Source organism: Aegilops tauschii, chromosome 6 (genome assembly GCF_002575655.3).
Source record: "Aegilops tauschii subsp. strangulata cultivar AL8/78 chromosome 6, Aet v6.0, whole genome shotgun sequence".
In the NCBI taxonomy this organism is placed as follows: domain Eukaryota; kingdom Viridiplantae; phylum Streptophyta; class Magnoliopsida; order Poales; family Poaceae; genus Aegilops; species Aegilops tauschii.
The window spans coordinates 153,247,853-153,257,079 of record NC_053040.3 but is presented as its reverse complement, the minus strand read 5'-3'; the positions used below and the strand labels follow the sequence as shown (position 1 = coordinate 153,257,079).

Below are 9,227 nucleotides of genomic sequence, written 5' to 3'. Positions count from 1 at the left end.
ATTTTGGACCTCCTGTCGCACGTCTGCGCCGCCTATCCTCGGCGAGGGGAATCCTTGATGGAAGTAACCCCCTAGGTGAGTGCACAGATCCGAACTCCGATAGAGTCAGTTTTAGATGTTTGTCCTGTTCGTCACCTGTTTTTAAGAGATAGTGAAGGAAGAAATAAAAAGAAAATGGATAAAAAATGTTACGGGGATGCTTGCAGGCTTGTCCAAGTGTGCTTCCGCCAATGCCCATGGTATCTTGAGTGCGTAGTGATGTATGCGCGGCACAAATTTTGCAGGTGTACGAGGTGGGCGGCGGAAGCCGGACTGCTATTTTCGCTCCGAGAGTAGTTGATCCTCGGGTGGAAATTGCTTCTGACCACCGGTATTTCGTTGGTGTACCTCTCTGTCGTCCCTATCTCCTGGCGGCCTCCTCCCCTTGTGTTCGGCGTTGAGCTTGACGGCCTATTTAAAGACCCAGCAGTTTCTGTTAGTATGATTAGCTGGTTTATCGGGGTGGCCGTGAATCTGGCAGGGTTGGTCCAATATCCTGTCTAGGTTGGATGGTTCGTCTCGGTTCGCCTTGGGTGGCTTCTTCCGTTGACCGAGCTTGGGATTGCTAAATCCGGCATTGACCGCTGTGTCGCGTGATCTTTCATTATCATTGCGACTGTTGTATTTGCTTCATCGTGGCTTGCCGTTGCCGTCTCGGATTTCGGAAGTGCCCGGGTCGCTGGCGCTGTTGCTTCTATGAGCGAGCCAGCTGTCTTCTCCCGCGCAAAAGTGGGTCATCAGAGCAGTGAGGGCTGTCATGTATTTAGTACCTTCTTGACCGAGGTGGCGTGCAAGCCATTCGTCCCGGACACTGTGTCTAAAAGCCGCAAGGGCTTCCGCGTCCGGACAGTCGACGATTTGGTTCTTTTTGACTAAGAACCGAGTCCAGAGCTTCCTGGCTGACTCTCTGGGCTGCTGGACAATGTGACTTAGGTCATCGGCATCCGGTGGCCGGACATATGTGAAGGAAATATGCCCTAGAGGCAATAATAAAGTATTATATATTTCCTTATATCATGATAAATGTTTATTATTCATGCTAGATTTGTATTAACCGGAAACATAATACATGCGTGAATACATAGACAAACAGAGTGTCACTAGTATGCCTCTACTTGACTAGCTCGTTAATCAAAGATGGTTATGTTTCCTAACCATAGACATGAGTTTTCATTTGATTAATGGGATCACCTCATTAGGAGAATGACGTGATTGACATGACCCATTACGTTAGCTTAGCACCCGATCGTTTAGTATGTTGCTATTGCTTTCTTCATGATTTATACATGTTCCTATGACTATGAGATTATGCAACTCCCGTTTACCGGAGGAACACTTTGTGTGCTACCAAACGTCACAACGTAACTGGGTGATTATAAAGGTGCTCTACAGGTGTCTCCAAAGGTACTTGTTGGGTTGGCGTATTTAGAGATTAGGATTTGTCACTCCGATTGTCGGAGAGGTATCTCTGGGCCCACTCGGTAATGCACATCACTATAAGCCTTGCAAGCATTGTGACTAATGAGTTAGTTGCGGGATGATGTATTACGGAACGAGTAAAGAGACTTGCCGGTAACGAGATTGAACTAGGTATCGAGATACCGACGATCGGGCAAGTAACATACCGATGACAAAGGGAACAACGTATGTTGTTATGCGGTCTGACCGATAAAGATCTTCGTAGAATATGTGGGAGCCAATATGGGCATCCAGGTCCCGCTATTGGTTATTGACCGGAGAGGTGTCTCGGTCATGTCTACATAGTTCTCGAACCCAAAGGGTCCGCACGCTTAAAGTTACGATGACAGTTATATTATGAGTTTATGTGATTTGATGTACCGAAGGTTGTTTGGAGTCCCGGATGTGATCACGGACATGACGAGGAGTCTCGAAATGGTCGAGACGTAAAGATTGATATATTGGACGACTACATTCGGACACCAAAAGTGTTCCGGAGAAGTTTCAGATTAAACCGGAGTGCCGGAGGGTTACCGGAACCCCCCGGGGAAGTATTGGGCCTTGGTGGGCCTTGAGGGGAGACAGAGGGCAGCAGCCAGGAGGTGGCGCGCCCCCTCCCAAGGGGAGTCCTAGTTGGACTAGGAGAGGGGGGCGCAGCCCCCTTTCCCTCTCCCTCTCCCTCTCTTTCCTTCCCCCACTTCTTTCCTAGTAGGACTAGGAAAGGGGAGTCCTACTCCTACTAGGAGGAGGACTCCCCCTCTCTCCTTGGCGCGCCTAGGGCAGCCGGCCTCCCCCTTGCTCCTTTATATACGGGGGCAGGGGGGCACCTAAGAACACACTTGATATACGATATTTTAGCCGTGTGCGGTGCCCCCCTCCACCAGATTACACCTCGATAATACCGTCGCGAAGCTTAGGCGAAGCCCTGCGTCGGTAGAACATCATCATCGTCACCACGCCGTCGTGCTGACAAAACTCTCCCTCAACACTCGGCTGGATCGGAGTTCGAGGGACGTCATTGAGCTGAACGCGTGTAGAACTTCAGAGGTGCCGTGCGTTCGGTACTTGATCGGTCGGATCGTGAAGACGTACGACTACATCAACCGCGTTGTGATAACGCTTCCGCTGTCGGTCTACGAGGGTACGTGGACAACACTCTCCCCTCTCGTTGCTATGCATCACCATGATCTTGCGTGTGCGTAGGAAATTTTTTGAAATTACTACGTTCCCCAACAATATGTTCCTCGGAAGTTGTCGAGGAAGGCCTCTTCCAAGTCCTCCCAGCTGCCTATGGAATTTTCAGGCAGGCTGTTTAACCAGTGCCGAGCTGGCCCTTTTAGCTTTAGTGGGAGATATTTAATGGCATGGAGGTCTTCTCCACGGGCCATATGGATGTGCAGAATGAAATCCTCGATCCATACTGAGGGATCGGTTGTTCCGTCATACGATTCAATATTGACGAGCTTGAATCCTTCGGGGAATTGATGACCATTACTTCATATGTGAAGTAGAGAGGGTGTGTGGCGCCTCTATGTTGGGCCACACTGTGACGTAACTCCGAAGGAGTCCATTTGCTGTTTTCGGCTCGGGCGTGGCTGGGTTTGTCACATCCGGATAGGTAGCCATCGTCGCGTGTCCGGGAGTGCCCTCGCGGTCCGTATATCGATTTTGTGTGTCCTGCTCGACTGTCCAAGTCCCATCGAAGGTCGTCTGTACAGCCACGGTGTTGTAGGGTGAAACCCTAGAGCGGATCTTTTCACACTTGGAGGGGGGAAAGAGGAAGAACTCTCAAGAACACAAGGCACAAATCACTCAAAACAAACCCAATATCACATCCACTAGAGTGGCACACAAGAGATCCACAAGATTACATGAACAATTCAAGGAAAATAGCACTAGGGTAAAGTTCTTCCCACTAGGTGAGGTCTTGAATCCAAGAGGATCTTCCCCAAGAAGGAGGGCTTGATCTCCAAGAGGAGCTACTCCAAGAGGAGGTCTAGATCTCCAAGAGGAGGAAGACGAGCAAAGCCCTCTTTGTGTTCTAAAATACTTTGCTAACCTCTCTAATGAGCTAGGCAAGGGGTACTTATAGTCTAGGGGCGAAATAAGAGGGGGAGAGGGTTACAAGGGCAAAAGCCCCAACTTGCACGCAGGCTCACAGAGTGGTCCAGGCACCCGGGGGTCCTAGGCCCGGACACCCGGGGTAGACGCGGGGCTGGGCGGACGAGGCTGGGGACCCGGCACTACTAGGAAAAGGCCTACTAGTGGCGCACCAGTTTTGCCTACTAATGGCGCACTACTGGTGCGCCACTAGTACCACGCCACTAGTAATTAATACTAATGGCGCACCCCTGGTGCGCCATTAGTATACCAGATACTAATGGCGCACCTCTGGTGCGCCACTACTAACCCTTAGGTGCTCCACTGGTATTCCCTCTAGGTGCGCCACTAATAGCCTTATAGGTGCGCCACTAGTAATAAAGGAAGGTGCGCCACTAATAAGGGCTGAAATGCGCCACTAGTAATGTATTTGGAAAACAAAAAAATCCAAATTTACAGAAAACAACCTATAAGGAAAAATAATTTTAAAACAAAAAATGAAATAGAATCATAATTTTTATTATAGTAAGAATATTACAATGTCTTTACAAGTATCCAATAAAAGAAAAATTACAAGGAAATAAAAGAAAATTCTAAAACTAATCTTCTAGTAATCTTTTCTTCTTTTTCTTTACTTTATCCCTGCAAAGAATGATAGAAATATGTGAGAATGAACATTGCAGAGAAGTGAAATTGAGCAATTATTTGCATCCGACATCGAAGATCTAAGATACCTTGAATCATAGACATGGGTCATTTCATGAAGCCAAGAGTCTATGCCATTCAGGATGCATAGTTCCCTATCAGAAGAACTCAGTAAACACAGTCCTAAGCTTTTTACATGAGACAAAACATAAGGTACATGCTTGACCTAAGCTACGGCCACGCTAATCCTGCTAACAACACACATGCAACTAGCTAATCAATATTACTACTAACATAATTCACCGAAAAGAGTAACAGGTGATGCATCAAAAGGAATCTGGCCAGATCCGATCACATTAGACGAGCCTAGGTGTGTGGATCCAAAACAAAGTGTGCAGATCTTTGATAAATGAAAGTTAAGGTTAATAATCTAAACTTTAATATTCTGAACTTTGTTACTGTTTAGCCCAAGGAGACATGCTCTATTCCTAAGAAATTAACTATTTAGTGACATAAACGTTGTGATTGATGTGACGATGAAGGAGTTTAAGTTCTGTACCTCATGCATTGCGCCACCGTCCAGTGCGGCTCGCTGTGCCGTAGGGTCCTCATCTTGACAAATGGCTAAGTCTACTGCCTACTGCCAATGCATAATTAGCACACACAAGGATTTTATTGAGTGAAACAAAATTAACATCCATACTTCCTCTACTGCCTACACATCCAACAGGATAAAAAGAAACATTTTTCAGCAAAATCGAGTCAAAAAGATGGATTTCCATCTTGCATACATGTGTGCTTAGCAAATAGATGGAGGGGGAGAAGAGAGAGCTTACCAACAGCATCTGGTTGGGGAGGTGGTCATGAGCAGCATGTCGGAGAGGTTGCCGGCTAATGTTTCAAAATGAAGAATAGTCAAGTTAAGTGTTAACCAACATTGTACAAAATACAGTAATTCACCATTTTGATAACTCACTTAACATTGTACAAGTTGAGGTAACTGAAGATAAAATGGAGCTTATGGAAACAATATTCAGAGAGTAGGAGAATAGATCCTAAATTAAAAGGATCCACTAAGTTGCGCCATTGCTACACACAGGACTTGCAGGCGCGGGCGTGACATGCCATGCCATCCAGCAATGCTGGCCGTGTCGACCCACAAGTTGATTAAACAAAAACTTGGAAAACCAGCAAGTTGAATATGCATGCATCTTACCTCCCTCAGTTGCTTCCAGTCAGTCACTTGCGATCAAGATGTCCCTTCCTCCTTCCATGGAGAAATGGATCTTTCTTTCTTTCTTCCTTTCTTTGTTGACAACCTTCAATCCCTGATTAGATTAGTAAAGGAAGCAGGTCAGCATGGGAGTCTGAGTAGGAACGACAAGATGAAGTGCTATAGTTTATCAACATGGTCTGCTCTCAAAATCAATTTGGAATTCTCCAAGTATATTACTAAAATAAAGCTTCAGACTGCCACAAGTAAATTTCCAAGTACTACAAATTACAGTGAGTGATTCAGATAAACAAAGAATGACTGGAAGATGGCATTGGTTGATGACTTTGCTCTGTGCCAGCCAACTTTGAAAACATAGTAAGTGTACCTATACATACATAGGAAACAGGTCGTGCATCCGCCAAGAAAAGGAAACGAATCAAAATCAATACAGATCGTCTTTTTTTTAAAACTAAAATCAATACAGATGGCAGCTAGTACAGATTGTCGCGAGAACGCCAGAGGCAAACTGAAACACACGCGAGAACTCTTATTGCGAGAACGCCGTCGAGGGTGGCCGTCTTGAGGAAGAACTCGGAATGCTGCTGGTGATGCCCTGTGAGTCGTTCGACCACTCAAACGTGACCCGGAAAAACTGACTCCCCTGCCATCGTTGATTGCATCTCCCTTTTGGAAATATAAAAACTGTATAAATTACAAATATTGGCTCCGGTAAGAAAAGAAAAGGAACCAAATCTGCACTGCTTGTTCTTTTATTTTGGATTGAAATCAACAGTACAGATTGCAATGGCCAAGAGGAAAACTGAAACGCACGCGGTGTAGGGAAGGAGACGGCGTGGTGAGTTCAGAGATGCAGGGCGGGGGTGAGAGGAAGGGAGAGGAGGCGACTGCTTACGGGGGTTGGGTGCGGTGGCGCTGACGAGATGGAAGGAGACGCCATCGTCCTTGGCTGTCGAGGATCTTGTGGATGCCGTCGAGGACGGATGAGTTGAAGTCGCCGAGGTCGAGCACGCCACTCTTGACCAGCACCGCCATGCCGCGGATCTTGCCCTCCTTCCATGCCTGCTTGTTCTTCCCCGTCAGCCCGTGCAGCAGCAGCATCTCCGCCCCCTCTCCCCTCCTCTCTGGTTGTGGGGGCGCAGGACCAACACGACTGAACTGCCGTCCAGGAGAAGGGAGGCGCTGAAGTCGCCCTGGCCTGTTGCCTGCGTTTTGGTCTTGGAGGAGAGGGGTCCTGAGCTCGGTCGACATGGCTGCGGGCGCGAGGAGGGAGGGAGGGACAGAGAGCTGTGGAGGCGGAGGGCGGCTAGGTGGGGTGGAAGGAGTAGGACGCGGTGGCGGTGGTTGTCGCGGCCTATGGATCTGAGGCCTCGCTCCCTCCTAGGAAGAGACGGAAAGGGGGAGGGTGGGGGCGCCGGCGACAGGATGCAGGCGGGGCGGGAGGTCGACGGTGAGGCTAGAGGAGACGAGAACGCCGGTGGGGATGGGGATAGGAGGTCCATGGCGGCGGCGGCGGGTTTGGAGGGGATCGATTCGAGGGGAGAGGAGGAGGAAGCGTTGTGTTGTGTTGCTTTGGTTGGATTGGATTCTCTCGAATCAGGGCCGGTCGGTGCAGCACATACCAATGGCGCACCAGGGGTGGTGCGCCATTGCTACCCAAAAATGCCCACCTCCCCAGACTTACCAATGGCGCACCTTTGCTAGATGCGTCATTGCTATCTAAAATAGCAATGGCGCCAGGATAGCAATGGCGCACCTGGCAAAGGTGCGCCATTGGTAAACCTGGAGAAGGGGATGGACCCGGGGAAAAAATAGCAATGGCGCATTGGACTAAAGGTGCGCCACTACTAAAGAAATAACAATGGCGCACCTGCTTTTGGTGCGCCACTACTATATAGCAGTGGCACACCACCACCATGGTGCGCCACTAATAGGGATAATGGCTATAGCCATTTTTCTAGTAGTGCCGGGTCCAAAGCCCGGGCACCCGAGAGGCGCTGGAAGTTGGCGCGGGAGGGGCCGGGCACCCGGGGCCGGCTGGGCTGGCGCAGGGAGGAGGCCCGGGCACCCGGAGCCAAGTGGCCGGGCACCCGGGGCGGGGCTGGGCCGGCGCTGAGGGGTGCCCCGGGCACCCGGAGCCAAGGGACCGGGCACCCGGGCGAACTGGGCCGGCGGTCAGGAGCAGCCGGGCACCCAGGGCTCAATAGGCCAGGCACCCGGGGCCGGCTCGAGGTGGCGTCCAGGCTGAGGCCGGGCACCCGGGGCCGAAGAGGCCGGGCACCCGGAGCGTCCAGAGCTCCTCCTCTCTCGTCCTTCTTGTTCCTCTCCTCCTCCACCATAGGTCTCCGGTGAACTTGGTGATCCCTCCGTGCTTCCTCATGACGATCTTCGAAGTACCTAAGAATGCACATTGTATCTCTTTGAGGTAGAGTCTCATTCTCATGTGAAACCGAACGAAACTCGAAGAGGAAAGAAGTGACCTCGTTCTCGATGTTGCGTGCGCGTGCTCTTGTCACCGGTCCTCTCAGTGCTTGTGGTGGCGGTGTGACGTCCATGGTAATGGTCGACGGATGCTCCGCATCATCTCCCCCCCCCCTTGGGAGAGATCCGTCCACGGATCGTGATCTTCATCATCATGGGAAAGAGATGGCATCGCCGTGTAGAAGTGGACAACCACCAAGTACTTGTCATGTGTAAGCTCATAACGGTCACTCTCCGATGTCGCACCATCTTGTGATACCTTCAAAAGGAGCAAGAAAAACAAACACTTGGAAAAACAAATGTGGTTAGCGTTAGTGCAAAACCAAGCAGTCAAGAGGTGATTCACCGAACAAGTGTCGTCATCAAGCATAGCATATGGTGTGACAAGGGAGTGTGACATGGCATGTAAGCGCATAAATTAAGCAAAATCAAGGACATCATGGAAACAAGCATGCCAATGGGAGGTAGGTATGCTAATATGTTTGGCAAGAGAACAAGCATCGACCTCAAGATCATAGCAAACATGCATAAGACCCTCAATGAACGGTCTATGGTAGGCATAAGAGTCATCCACAACACCAAGAGAAATGAAATGTCTAAACACATGGGGCAAGCGCAAGACAATCCAAGCATAATGTGCATATGGTGTGGTGAAGAGAGTGAGGCACTCAACATAAATGATATAGCAATTGTTCATCATGTGTGAGGCAATCCAATCAATCATGTGACAAGCAATGGGACATGGCATATGTGAAGAAATGATATTGTGGCAATCAAGCATATGATAGGAGCAAATAATCCAAGAATTGGATGCAACACACAAGGCATATATATCATGATTCATGGAACGGTGAAAATGACAAGTCGAAGCAAGATCTCTAACATGTGTGCAATCAAGTGGTCCAAGATGAGAAATAAGTCTCATGGTGCAAGCAACACAAGTAGTATGATCCGCAATATTCATGTTCAAGAAAGATGTCACCTCGAAGGCGTGTCCTTGTGCATTCTTCACAATGCCGAAGTGGGAGGAAAGGTGGTGTAGAAGTGAGTCATGGTCGAATGTATGAGGCTCGCTCTCAAGAGCTCGAATGGTCAACTCACGTGACGTAGAAGTCGACACAAAGTCCAAGTATCCTACACATGCACACATCAAAACAAAGAACATATACGCATGGTAGAAAAGCACATCATACATCATGATGGTTCTCTTCTCTTGCACATAACCATTAGAAGCACAAGTGCATGAATAATATGATGCAACAATGGCTAT

At 49.0% G+C, this 9,227-nt stretch overlaps 1 non-coding gene across 2 annotated transcripts; it reads right to left on the bottom strand.

The window, feature by feature from the left end:
• Positions 1 to 4,095: 4,095 nt before the first annotated feature.
• Positions 4,096 to 7,138, bottom strand: LOC109758885 (uncharacterized). 2 transcript variants are annotated; one of them, XR_002231922.4, is made up of 3 exons: positions 6,372 to 7,125; positions 5,459 to 5,570; positions 4,096 to 5,133 (listed from the first exon to the last, which is right to left on the bottom strand). It is a non-coding gene; the product is annotated as an uncharacterized protein (transcript). The 2 variants fall into 2 exon arrangements; XR_012187442.1 differs by having other exon boundaries at positions 4,096 to 5,570; positions 6,372 to 7,138.
• Positions 7,139 to 9,227: the final 2,089 nt, after the last annotated feature.